Source organism: Lissotriton vulgaris, chromosome 9 (genome assembly GCF_964263255.1).
Source record: "Lissotriton vulgaris chromosome 9, aLisVul1.2, whole genome shotgun sequence".
Lineage (NCBI taxonomy): Eukaryota > Metazoa > Chordata > Amphibia > Caudata > Salamandridae > Lissotriton > Lissotriton vulgaris.
Genome location: NC_141697.1, coordinates 292,156,369 through 292,170,927, shown reverse-complemented (window position 1 = coordinate 292,170,927; position 14,559 = coordinate 292,156,369).

Here is a 14,559-nt window from a genome sequence, read left to right as displayed (position 1 = left end):
CACAACCTTTCTCATATTCACAGAGAGCCTGCACTTGTAAACTTGAAAATATCCACTGATTTCACTGAGCAACATCGTAAAGGGCCGCTTTTAAATGCATCAGGCAGCATGAAAATCCGGTTTAAGTAAGAGAAATGTGCCGGGTATATCTCAACCTTTCTCAATCTTGATAAACTGCCAATTTAAGTTGCTCATTATATACTTCCAGGGGTGAAGGTTCGATGCTGAGAGTCATTAGGCTCTCTTGGTGGGGACTTTTTCTGCCTTGCACTGAGCCTTCTTTTTCACCCTTGGGATTAAAAATGATCTCAGGAGCAGGGCACTGCAGAGGCATCAGCTGAGTGGAGGGAACTTCAGACTTACACTTTTTGGCGATTGAACTGCACAAGCCTGTGGTCGGAAGTTACAGCGATATTACTTCATCTGAGGAGCTGAACATTTGATTATATTAGGAGGCAAAATAAACTTTGCCGTAAATGTAACTAATTGCCATACTGGAAGCAGATGCTGGTAAGCGTGGGTAACTCAGAAACACTCAGAATTGCCAATCTGGTTGCTTTTCATGCTGAGACTGATAAGAAGTAATGTCCAGAGACAAAAAAGAACATATTTAAATAGAAATTAAATACTTCTAACTTTGCATACAGAGCAGCCTGGAGGCAATTGCTGTATATATATTTAACTATTTCAGGTTTAAATGTAAAATAATACTGCTTCCCGAACTGCAAATGTTATTTGATTATAACATTACAATATGCTTTATTTATGCTGCTGACGAACATTGGAATTTTCTTTTTGCATATCCAGCTTTGTGAAAGTATATAATAAGCAACATAAATCGGCAGTTATCAAGATTGAGAAAGGTTGAGATTCAGTTGAAACACGTTTCTTACTTAATCCGGATTTTCATGCTGCCAGATGCATTTAAAAGTGGACCTTTACTATGTTGCTCGGTGCAATAAACAAGTGGATATTTTCAAGCCTCCAAGTGTAGGCCCTCTGCGAATGTGAGAAAGGTTTTTTTTTCAGTGAATATATATAAAATGTATATTCAGTGAATATCTATCAATCTATAGATAGATAGATAGATAGATAGATAGATAGATATAGATAGATAGATAGATAGATAGATAGATAGATAGATAGATAGATAGATAGATAGATAGATAGATAGATAGATAGATAGATAGATAGATAGATAGATAAATAGATAGATATTCACTGAAAAAAACAATAGTCACAGGGCTGTTATAGTCAGGCTTAGATTCCAATCATACAAAACCAGTGAAATTCAGCAGTTTTAGTTGCCTGAACTAACTATAACTTATGCCCCCACAATGTTACTTATTGACCTCACATATTACATCACTCATGACATGGTCAGTGACACTATTGATGACTTCTCAAATGAGATCACTCATGACAACATCCAGTGATTGTGTGTCAAACATATATACTACGGTATCACAAAAGTTAAATTAGTTTACTTTGTGTACTACTAATGAGTGATTATATTTTAAAGTAGATTATGTGAGTGTCTCTGTAACAGTGTATCTCTCTGTGTGTGTGTGGCTGTACGGGTGTATATTGGGTGTGTGGGTAGCTCTATGGGTGAGTAAGTGGCTGTGTGAGTGTGAGTGAGTCAGTGGGTTTGTAAGTGGTGAATGGATATGTGAGTGGGTATGTAAGAGACTTTATAGATACGTGAGTGGTATATGAGTTTTGTATGGGTGAACGAGTGACTGTGTCTGTATGAGTAATTGAGTGTCTATGTAAGTGGCTGTATATGTGAGTGAGTGGGTGTGTAAGTGGCTCTGAATGGTGAATGAGAGGGTATATGAGTGGTTGTATGGGTGTGTGAATGGCGGTGTTAGTTGGTGTATGGGTGAGTGAGTTGGTGTGTGAGTGGCTGTATGGGTGAGTGAGTGGATGTGTGAGTGCCTGTAAGGGTAAGTAAGTGAGTGTGAGAAAAGCTCTTTGGGAGACCTTGTGGTTGTTTCAGTGACTGTTTAGGTGATTGAGTACATATGTTAGGATCTGTACGAGTGAGTGAGTGGGTGTGTGAGTGAGTGGGTGCATACGTATTTGAATGGGTTTGTGAATAGGTTTGTGAGTGGTTGTGTGGGTGTGTGAGTGGGTGTATGAATTGTTGCATGGGGCGTGAGTGGGTGTGTAAGTGGTTCTGTGGATGATGATATCAGTGATATCATCAGTGAAGTCATTAGTGATGTTATCAGTGATGTCACTGACCATATCATGAGTGATGTAATATGTGAGGTCGTAAGCAGTACATTGTGGGGCTGTAAGTTATAGTTAGCTCAGGTAGCCATACATGCTGAATTTCACTGGTTTTGTATGAGTGAAATCAGAGCCTAACTATACTGTCCTTGTAATCTTTGTTTTTTTACAGTGAATTTCTAAGGTTTTTTAATTACATTTCCTAACTATAACGTCCTTTGTTTTTTTCAGTTACTTTCTAAATTTTAAAACTTTTTCATTTCTTAACTGCTGACGTGCCTCCTGATGCACTACTGTTTGGGGGATGAACTCCCATTGGCTGCTAAGTGTCGTTGGGGGCCAAGAACCCCTGTTTTTGCCACATGTAAGTCTCCCACAGTGTGATTGTTCAGATCAAGCCAGAGGCGCCGCCACCTTTATGAACCGCTCTGCAAAAGGGCCTCCTGGTGCACTACTGGTTGGGAGATGCAGTGCCCTTGGCTGCTGAGGGTCATTGGGGGCCAAGAACTCTTATTGTTGCCACAAGTAAGTCCCCCAGAGTGAGATTGTTGAGACCTCATTGGAGGCCCACCCCCGTTCTCAACCACTCTGCAAGCACACCTCCAGGCACCACTGGTTGGGGGATAAACTCACCTTGGCTGCTGAGGGTCATTGTGGGCCAAAAAACCCTATTGTTGCCACAAGTAAGTCCCCCACGGTGGGATTGCTGGGAACTTGTCAGAGGCTCTGTATCATTTCTCAACCACTCTGAAAACATGCCTTCTGGTCACTAATGGTTGGGGGTTAAAGTCCCCTTGACTGCTGAGAGTCCTTGAGGAAAAGAACTCTTATTGTTGCCATAAGTGCGTCCCCCACAGTGGGATTACTGAGCCCTTGTGGAAGGGACCCAACCTTACTGAGCCAATCTGCAAGCCAACCTCCTAGTGTGCTACTGGTAGGGGATGAAATTCCCTTGGCAGCTGAGGGTCGATGGGGGCCTCTTTGTGCACATTTCTGGCCTCTATTTTGCCTCTTTCTGCTCGTTGATGACCTTTATTTTGACTCTTTCTGCTAGTTTCCAACCTTTAGGCTGCCTCTTTCTGCTCTTTTCTCACCTTTATCTTGCCTGCGTTTGTTCATTGCTGACCTTTATTCTGCCTCTTTCTACTCATTTAACACTTTTATTTTGCCTCTTTCTGCTTGTTTCTGATCTCTATGTTGCCTCTATCTGCAAATTGCTGACCTTTATTTTGCCATTTTCTGTTAATTCCTGAACCCTTTTTTGACTCTTTCTGCTAATCTCTGTCCTTTATTCTGCCTCTTTCTGGTCATTTCTAACCATTATTTCGGCTTTTTCTGTTTCTTGCTGACCTTTATTCTGCCCCTTTCTGCTCATTGTTAACCTTTCTTCTGCCTCTTTCTGCTAATTTCTCACCTTTATTTTGCTTCTTCCTGCTCTTTTCCACCGAGTCCGCAGGGGGAGTATCAATGCCCCGCATTCCCTGCTGGCTCCCCGCCTCCTGCAGGAGCCAGCATTGCTCTTGCATGCAAGGAGCTGCTGGATAGGCAGCTCCCTGCATGTGGAGCAATGTTTTCATCTGTTTCCCTGCATGCGTATTTGTGTGCAGGGAAACATATGAAAACTCCACTTTCTGCAAGCAGGAGCTGTTTAACAGCTCCTGTTTTCACAGGGTTGAGTAATGTATGCTTTTGCTTGATAGGAGATATCAGCTCCCACCAAGCAAAAGCAAACATATACCTCCCAGGGTGGGCACCTCAGGAGATAGCAGGATCCAGCCCTGGGGGTTGGCAGTCCCGAGGGCCATCCATGGCTCCACAAGAGAGTCCGCATGGCCTCACTCCATTGTAGTTGTTACCCCAGGGAGGTGGTGGTTGTCGTGGCTGTAGAAGGGCCAGACATTAACCCCTCCATTAATGTTATGTTTAGCCCCCAGTAGGTGGTTGTCCCTTGGGCTGCAGGGGGCTGTGTGGGTTCCCTCACATAACTTTAGAGTCATTTGCCTCAGGGAGGTGGCAGTCCATGTGGCGCAGGTAAGCCCATTGGGCCCAGCTGCATACATACTTTTAAGTGCCACGGAGAGGTGGCAGCATGGGGGCCATGTGGATCCCCTTCACATTTATTTATAGAGGTTTTTCCTAGGGAGGTTGTGTTCTCCAGGGTGCAGGGGTGCTGCGCGGACACCCCCAGACACATTAAAAGCAGTGTCCCGGATGGTGGTGGGCCCCAGGGCTTTGATAAACCCAAGGAGTGGGGCCCCATGTACATACATATATACCTCCATATATATATGCATGTGTGTGTGTGTGTGTGTGTGTATACATGTGACCAAGGCCGCTGGGACGGCCGAAACGCGCTATGACTACCTGTCTAATGGCTAAATAAACAAGAATGCTGAAAAAAGTTGGTCCTTGCCTCGTGTTTCGCTAAGGGAGCGCTGCTGCTGCGAGGTATTTGCAGATATATATATATATGTATATATATATATATATATATATATATATATATATATATCCAAAGTTAGTTTTGCGCTCTGGACCCCTGCCCCTTGCAGCGGAGGGCCTGGACGGGGTAGCCACTCCCCAGAAATCCAAAAGAAATTCCACACGGTGAAGAAAGGAATGTCCAGGCCAGCTTTGCAGTTTTAAAGAGCTTTAATGTTCAGCTCCTACCCAACGCGTTTCGAGGTAAAACCTCTTGATCACGAGCGTGAGTGTGAGTGATTCAATTGCTTAAATATGGTCACATGACCTTCAGAGGACATAGTGAAAAGACTCGTGAGAAAATCACTTATACATTTACAGGTGTTCATGGCAATGCACAAAATAAAAACAATAAATGGATAGCACGTTCCCAACCTTGGGAGGTACATACATATAAATAATAATTAAAGAAAAATCATTACGAGGACAATGCATTAAATCATCATGCTCAGCCTCTCTAGTATGGACCCAAAATAAAACGGCGCGCCTGGCAGGCGGGATCGTGTTAGTCAATCTTGGCCACATATATGGCTGCGCACAATTGAAATGCCATTTTCCAAGTCCAAGGAGGTTCTCGACACATGACAAATGTTCAGAAGATATTGCATTACATCATCATGCACATCCTATCTTCACGTGACCCCAAATGCATGTTGCCCCTATGCAGGCACATTGTGTTGGTATGCCTGGGGGCCTGGCGAACTTCACCTCATATCGCCACATATAATAACCAAAACGTTGGTCAGTTCAGCCCAAGTGGGCAATTAACCAGGGGTGCATTCATGAGTCAGTTATTTCGCCCCAGTGGGCATGCAGTTAATACCATGAGGAACATGACAACATCTTTGACCTACTAAGCCGCCATCGCCCGTATTCTCGTCCATACGTGTCAACTTCCATAAGTGATAACGTGCTCAAGTGCTCGTGCATTGCCAATTCTTGTGACTTCTCACAATAATCTGGTGAAAAAAATTAAAATTCAGTGATTAGCTGTGCATCAGTGACATATTTCATTACAACATTAAATCGACACAGGTATCTCACAAACCAAAGTTTTACACTGCTGAACTGACAGTCAACCAGGTGCTAATATTGTCAGGTGACAGTACACAACAGCTAACCCAGATGTACTTCTAGTTCTTCATCAAGGTTATGCCCTTCAGGCTGCATGGTTCGATATTTTATAATGAGAAGGGATTCCAACCTGCGGAGTTCCTGTATTCTGTTGCCCCCCCCTTTCCCTTATGGGTACAGATGTAAGCACACAAAAGGATAGGAGATTGGGGTTACTTTTGTGGAAGGATTCAAAGTGTCTAGCTATGGGGTAGCTTTTGTCTTTATGATTAATGGCCCTCATATGTTGTAGCACTCTGTCTTTGGCAGGTAGCTTCGTGCTGCCTATGTAAGTCAGTTTACAAGGGCACATGAGTGCATACACAGCATGGTCGGTTTGACATGTTGTGTGCACCCGGATGTTGAATGGGTCGAGATGTTTGGATAGTTTGATGGTCTTAGTACTAGCGCTGTTCTTACAGGCTTTACATCTGCCACATATATAGAATCCAGTAACTGGATTGCTGCTGTTTTTTTTGGGAACAAGCGTAGTACAAATGGTGTAATGGTGTAATGTAATGGTGCAAAACTGTAGGGACTGGTACGCAGAAGTGCCTTTTCTATATTTGGTGAAAATTGCTCCTGTGGTTTTTATGAAAATTAACTTAAAAAACACATATATATCTGGGCGGAGCCTAACCACACATCTCATCGTGAGATCTGATTGGCTGTCAGCACTTCATCCAAGAAGTGTTGGCAGCCATCTTGGGACCAATATACATGATGGCACCTCATTAAAAAGCATTGTAGTTATTAGTTACATTATACATCATTTGTTGATGGTACCATACTCATTTTAGGAATTGTGGTGTGTTCTAAGGTGATTTTACCATGTGAAAAAGCCTTCTGCTGGGATATCATTAATCATGTTTGAAAGAAAACTATTATCTCATGCTTTTCCCACAAGTGGTTTGGCAGGGGATCTATAAGCTAAACTGATAGCATATTTTCTGTAAATTCACATTATGTTTCTCAGTCATGTGAGAGTGAAGTCTGACATTCTCAGTAAAACATGTACATACAACAAGGACAGAGACTGTCAGTTGATTCCTTCGTGTTCTACTGCAGCCTACTAGAGCACTAACAGTCCTACTTATAACAAAGGTATGGCACACCTGAAGCCATCTTGATTGGAATAAAGTGATAACTCTTAAAACATTTAATTTAAAAAGGAACAAAATGAGGGGGCATATTTTGCCATAGAAAGTATGATTAGTGCTGCAGAAAACAAAATGTGGGCACATTTTGAGTGACTTCTCAAATCCTCTTCTATTTCATTAAAGAATTCTGACATGCAGTCTCCCAAGATGGCCACCAGAGACAAAAGAGCCCAAATGTAGCCCACATATCACCCAGATGTAACCCAAGTATAACCCAATGACAGAATGTCCCAGAGTGTTCTAAAGAACAACTAGAGCGCTAACAGTCTTAAATATGACAAAAGTATGGCACACAAGAAGTCATCTTGATTGGAATGAAGTGGTAAGTCTGAAAACATTTAATTTAAAAAGGAACAAAATGAGGGGGTTCATTTTGCCATAGAAAGTATGATTAGTGCTACAGAAAGAAAAATTAGGGCACATTTTGAGTGACTTCTCAAATCCTCTTCTATTTCATTAAAAACATTCTGACATGCACACTGAAACATGCACTTCGAACACGTGCAGCAGACTTCCCTGGTGAGCAGTAGCTTTACTACAGTGATCTAATGAGCAACTAGAGTGCTAACATTCAGAATTTATGGCAAATGTGTGACACATCTGAATGCCTTCTTGATGGAACCAAAGTAAACAAGAATTGAAAATGCAATAGATCTCGCCCTCGTTTAAGTTAAAGCCATTCTCTTTGTAATGAGGTGGCTTTTTAGCTTTGCTTTTAATAGTGTTTTCAAAACTTTTATGTAAATAACATGCATAAGTATGCATATATGTATATGTATGCATGCATTTATATTTGTATTTATATAGATATGCAGATTATATATGTTTATATATGTATGTATATATATACACATACATATATATAAATGCATATGCATATATATGCATATATATATGTGCATATGTGTGCGTGTGGAGAGAGGTAGAGAGGTAGAGGTGTAGAGGTAGAGAGGTAGAGGTAGAGAGGTAGAGAGGTAGAGACTAGTAGAGAGAGAAGTAGAGAGTAGAGAGTGAGTAACAGAGAGTAGAGAGTGAGTAGTAGAGAGTAGTAGAGAACAGTAGAGAGAGTAGCAGATAGTGAGTAGTAGAGAGTAGTAGAGTGAGTAGTAGAGTGAGTAGTAGAGAGTAGTAGAGTGAGTGGTAGAGAGTGAGTAGTAGAGAGTAGTAGAGAGTAAGTAGTAGAGTGAGTAGTAGAGAGCAGTAGAAAGTGAGTAGTAGAGAGTAGTAAAGAGTGAGTAGTAGAGAGTAGTAGAGAGTGAGTAGTAGAGAGTGAGTAGCAGAGAGTAGTAGAGAGTGAGTAGCAGAGACAGAGAATAGTAGAGAGTAGTAGAGATTGAGTAGTAGAGTGAGTAGTAGAGAGTAGCAGATAGTGAGTAGTAGAGAGTAGTAGAGTGAGTAGTAGAGTGAGTAGTAGAGAGTAGTAGAGAGTGAGTGGTAGAGAGTGAGTAGTAGAGAGTAGTAGAGAGTAAGTAGTAGAGTGAGTAGTAGAGAGCAGTAGAAAGTGAGTAGTAGAGAGTAGTAAAGAGTGAGTAGTAGAAAGTAGTAGAGAGTGAGTAGTAGAGAGTGAGTAGCAGAGAGTAGTAGAGAGTGAGTAGCAGAGACAGAGAATAGTAGAGAGTAGTAGAGATTGAGTAGTAGAGTGAGTAGTAGAGAGTAGTAGAGAGAGAGTAGTAGAGAGTGAGTAGTAGAGAGAAGTAGAGAGTGAGAAGTAGAGAGTGAGTAGTAGAGAGTAGTAGAGAGTGAGTAGTAAAGAGTGAGTAGTAGAGAGAGAGTAGTAGAGAGTGAGTAGTAGAGAGTAGTAGTAGAGAGTGAGTAATAGAGAGTAGTAGATAGTGAGTAGTAGAGAGTGAGTAGTAGAGAGAGAGTAGTAGAGAGTAGTAGAGAATGAGTAGTAGAGAGTGAGTATTAGAGAGTAGTGGGGTATTAGAGAGTAAGTAGTAGAGAGTAGTGGAGTAAGTGATTAGATGCGTGTATACATCTATGCATCACTGAGTGGGTTTTTAGATACTTGTATTGCTGTAACAATGGATTCAAATATGATACTCTGTATTTTACAAAGAGTGATGAAAGATTTTACTAGTGTATGAAAAGGTGTATGTGATTGTCACGTGGATGATGTCATCAGTGATGTCATCAGTGATGGCATTTGAGATGTCATCAGTGATGTCACTGACCATGTCATGAATGATGTAATATGTGACATCATCAGCAGTGTATTGCGGGTGCGCAAAATATAGTTAGCACAACTAACTATATAGGAGCAATTTCAATGGTTTTGTATGAGTGAAATGTCCAGCTAACTATAACACCCCTAAAACTTATAGGTTTTTGAGTGAATTTTAAAGGTTTTTTAAATGCTAATTCCTAATTATATAGGGCCTGAAACCTATGTTTTTTTCAGTGAATATAGATATAGTTACAACTGACTGCTCCAACTTCAGAAAAATAGCTCTGGCACGCTGTGGAGAGATTTTATTTTTGACCACACACAACCAAGTAACAAATTTCGACTGCGCAAGCGGTCTTTGTCAAACCTAAACTTGCAGCTATTTTTTTCTTTTATTTATACCATCAATAAGGTTAAAGTGATAGTGCACCATTTTAAACAACGTTTCAACAAGGTTAAAGGGATAGTGCATCATTTCAAAAATTAAAGAAACATGTGCAATCCTACTTACAGGGATAAATAACCTGTACATTGTGCAAATGAGTGTTGTTTATGAAGAGCCATACGTGTACTGGTATTTTAACAAATATAATGGCAAACAGACAGTGTCCATTATTTCAAATTTCAAATATATTAAAAATTATTTAAAATGTATTATGCAATTACATGTGATGCATAAATAATTACCTAAATCAAGGGCAAGAGCCCATTTGACGCAGTATTGTGCTTCAAGACCCAATTCTTGGGCCAAACACTCTATATGCATAAAAAAGTACCATATGTAATGTCCTTTTCAATCTAAAGTGACCTGTGCCCTGTGCAAATATCACTTTACTATTAAAATGTCATAAGAACATGAAATAACTACCAATGAAAAATCAACAAATAGGATGTGCAAATAAATTCACAATTGAAATACATCCAATTGTCTCATAATTCATTGATCATCAGTTTGCTCTCACTTTTTTTGGGCCAGTGCCCTCAATGTTCAACAAGTTTGGTCACGTACAGATTAGAATTAAAAGTGCTGTTCAAGTAAATTAAAACTGTGTTCCAAAGCTTCAATGATATTAAATGGAGGGAATTAAAATTCATGACCTCAACTACTTTCTGTCCTTTAAGAAACCCTGGAGAATTAACCATGAATACATTAAATACATTATCTATTCTATGGATCACCTGACAATAAACCACCTTCCTTTTTCTTTTTACAAATGGACGTGCAAGTCTTCCTCAGTGTTATGGCCATTGGAGATCTCACTATTAAAACAAAAAAGGTACCTCGACTCCAGCTGTCTCAGGCACCTTTGTTAGTTACCTCCTCTCAACCTTTGTGGCACCTGATCTCGAGCTCAGATCTTCTATCTTGTTGTTGTGAAATTGCATGAAGTGACTGGCCAAGGGGTACGCTTGATCCCATTTGGTTACGGCTCTAATGTTTGTAGGATCCACTGAAGCACTGGTAAAATAGTACTAACTATCTAAATTTAAAAACAAACTGCACCTAAGTGCATATACAGCAAGTTGGCTCCTACAGTTCAATGGTTTTATGATCTTCCACTTTCTGTCTGTAAACGGTAAGAGCACCTCTGTTGTATTCTCTCCATGCTTGCACGCCTTACACATGTCGCATCTCCTGAAACCCTTGCTTTCATTGAGCCAAGTTGTCTGTTGAGGGGTCCCTTCCTGGGCTGTTTGTTACTAAAGCTTGTTGCAAAGATCTTGCCTTGCGAAAGGTTACTAAAAGCCTATTGCCTAACTTTTGTCTTAAAAAGGCATCTCCTTGCAATACATGCCAATGTTTCTGTGTAATAGCTCTTATATTTTGGTGCTGCCTGTTGTAGCCTGTGACAAATCGGAAATTTTGGTTCAGCTTGATCTTGGGACTCCCTTGCATTTGATGAGTTAGCAAATATTAACTGATTGTATTTGCTTTTTCTCTGGCAGCTCTAAAAACTGCCTTGGTGTAACCCCGCTGCTCAAACCACTCATTTAATTCTTCTTGTGCTTGATATAATTGGCTGGGGCAGCTGCAGTTCCTTCTCATCCACAGATTTTCAGCATACAGGATGCTATTCACCAGTTTAGGATGATGGAAACTGCGAGCATGGAGAATCGTGTTGACAGCAGTACTCTTTCTAAATGTTTTGGTGTTAATCTCCCCACCCTCTATGTACACTGTGGGATCCAAAACCTGTACCTCTTTCTCACTCAGTTGCGATGTAAAATGTAAATTTAGGTCATTGGTATTTACCCTCTCAATGAATGCCTCTGCTGATGTTATATCACCATGCCAAATGATGAAAAGATCATCAATGTAGCGGGTCCATAGGACCACATCCTTAAACCTTTATTTGGCGAACTGTATGGCAAGCACCTGCTCCTCCCACCAGTCCATATGCAGATTAGCATTGCTGGGGGTGAAGCAGGTGCCCATAGCCGACCCCCTTACCTGTTGATACAGGTCCTTACCAAAAAGGAAAACTTTATTCTTTAGACATCAATTCAGCATGTCAACCAGCATTTCTGTGTGTCTCTACAAGGTTAGCGGTCGTGAGCTCAAATACTACTACACCGACCTTATACCATCCACATTTGAAATGATTGTATAAAGTAACCCTGGGTGTAGGACCACACTACACTTGTGGAGTGTACATAGTTTGCGCTACTACATACTACGCAAATTGCACGTAGCACAGTGCAAAAACGTGCAGCGTAGTGGGCATTTTTTGCTTGCCCGTGGTCCTCAACATCAAGTTGGCGACCGCAAGCGAACAAAATCTACATCCCGGCGAGGCTTTTTCCTCGTTCGCCATCAGCAACATCAAGTTGCCGATTGCGAGCATGGAAAATAAACATTCCCAGCGAGATTCTCAACGTGGGGAGGTCAGGTTTCTCATTGCAAGTGGTCGTGCACGCTCGCGACCGCTCGCAATGAGAAACTACCAGTCCGCGCTGAGAAATCTCCCGCTCGAGTACAAATCTACTCGAGCGGCAGAAAACGACTGCTTGCACTGTGCAAAATGTGGTTTGCAATGATTGCACAGTGCGGACAAGCATCTGGCACTGTGCATTCAATGCGACCAGCATTTTCCCTACTGCACTACGCCGTTCGTGTAGCTATGCGTAGCTTGTGTAGTGCGAAGTGCACTTTTGCATATCTACGCGTAGCGCTACTACGCATCATGATAAAATTCCCCTCCCAGTTGATGTCATAAACTTTTTTTAACTACATCTATGCTGTGCATTTTCCCACTGTACGCTGAAAAATGGAAAATGCCTGAGTTCATGACGAGCTCAGCTCGTCATAAGCACAGCTCCAGTGTGCCTCATGACGAGCTGAGCTCGTCATGAGCATCTAAGGGGTTAAGAAAGTCACCCGTGTCCTTGGTGTATGATGAAAGAATTTTTACAAAATCCTGCAGGAATAAATCTAAAAACCTGGAGCTGTTTTTAAATAAACTACCAATTGCCAAAAATATTGGGTGGCCTGGCGGAATACGCAGGTTTTTTGTGTACTTTTGGTAGGAGATATAGCACCGGTGTAACTGGCAAATCTACTTTGAAAACTAGTGCTCTGCCTGAGAAATAAGGCCAACAGATCTCCAATATTCCAACTTTGAATGAGAATTGACAGTGCTGGTCTGTAATATATCATTGTCTACCCTCTGATAGCACTGTCTATCTTTGAGCTGTAGCCTTGCTTACTCTTGATACATGGCTAGCAGCCAAAGGACAATGTTCCAACCCTTGTCTGCCTGTCTAATCACTATGCCTGGTCTTGATTGTAATTTCTTCACAAGATTCCTATAACCTGCTATATTCGATGACGAAATGCGACTCTTGGCCTATTGGTCAGCATATAGCTGTTTCAAATCATTACCAACTAGACCTGTAAAGGAATCTATGGAATCTTTAGGAACCATGGATAGAAATACAGATCGGGGTTTGAAGGGCGTGCTTGGTTTGTTATGTACACTTAAACACTGCTCTCTAAATAAAGCATCTTTTGTTCCCCCTTGTGTACCTCCCCTTTCCAAACTATCCAGGTCCCTCAGTAGGTCTATATCAGAAATCTGCAGTTCAGTGGTGTCATCAATAGCCTCTAAGTCAGTCAGTCAAAATTTTACTTTATTTGGTTTTTCACAACCATAAAGCATACATATACAAAAATTCATTTAAAATTGCAACAGGTTAAAAATTCATTTGGTTAAAATTTGTTTTCTCATTCTTTAATTGGACACTTTATCCCAGACCCTATCTGTGGTCTGTTTCTACTTTTTGAAACTGAGTCTCTACAAAGTTCATAAATTTTACCCCGCAGCATATTAGGATGTTTGAGCCTGCTCCCATCCAGCTGGTCACATCTTGCCTGCAGGTACGGATCTGTAACATATTAAAAATTGGTTTCAGTAAAGTTTTCCTCTTTTCTTTGGAGGACTCACAAGTGCACAGGAGGTGGCACAAAGTCTCACTGTGGTAATCACATAGTCTACATCTTGGTCCCTGATGTGTGTCCTTCCATGACGGGATCAAGTCTTTTGAGAAATGGTCACCCATTCTGAGGGCCATAAATTTTGTTTTTAAAGATAGCCGGAAGTGCGCCATGAGGTAGGGTTGAGGTTTTAATCGTTTGTACGAGTTTAGAATGGTCCATGCATGTCGCCGTTTGACCAGAGTCTTTTTATCTTCTATCAAAGATAAGGCTTTTGCGTTTAGCTTGCAAATCTTTTTAAAGGATGATTCTTCTGGTGGATTCTTCCAGATCTCCTCTATTTTGAGGGTTTCTAGTGATGCTCGTAGATCATCGCCCCATGAGTTGGATTCCTGTTGGTCATATTGTTTTTTGGTTTCTTGCCAACATAAGTTGTTTAAAGATCCTGTTTCCGCCAATCTCAATTTCCAGCACCATTTCGCTAGGGCTGCTTTCCTTTGATATATTTGATTTTGCAAGCCAAATTCCAGTCTTATTTGGGCCGGGGCTGATCCTCTATATAGTTGAAACACGGATTTGTATATTTTTGTCTGGAGGGTATTTAAAATGGCTGCTTCTTTCCCATGCCATATTTCCAGTCCATATGAGAGGGATGGTAAGACTTGGGCTGCCATTACTTTTAGCAGGTGGTCATATGATGGACATTGCAGTTTCTTTTGGAGGACTCTATACGCAAAGCTCAGTGATTGTGCTTTGCAGCGATGATTCTTTTTTGGTCTGAAAGGGACATGTTTTTACTTATTGTAACCCCCAGATATTTATAAGCAGTTGTTTCCTCGATATGTTTGCCTTTTGTGTACCACTTGAAAGATCTTCTGCTAGTTCCCGCCAATCTCACCACTTTTGTTTTTTTGGTGTTTAATTCCAGGCCTTCTCTGTCGAAATAGTCTGTTAATTCGGATATT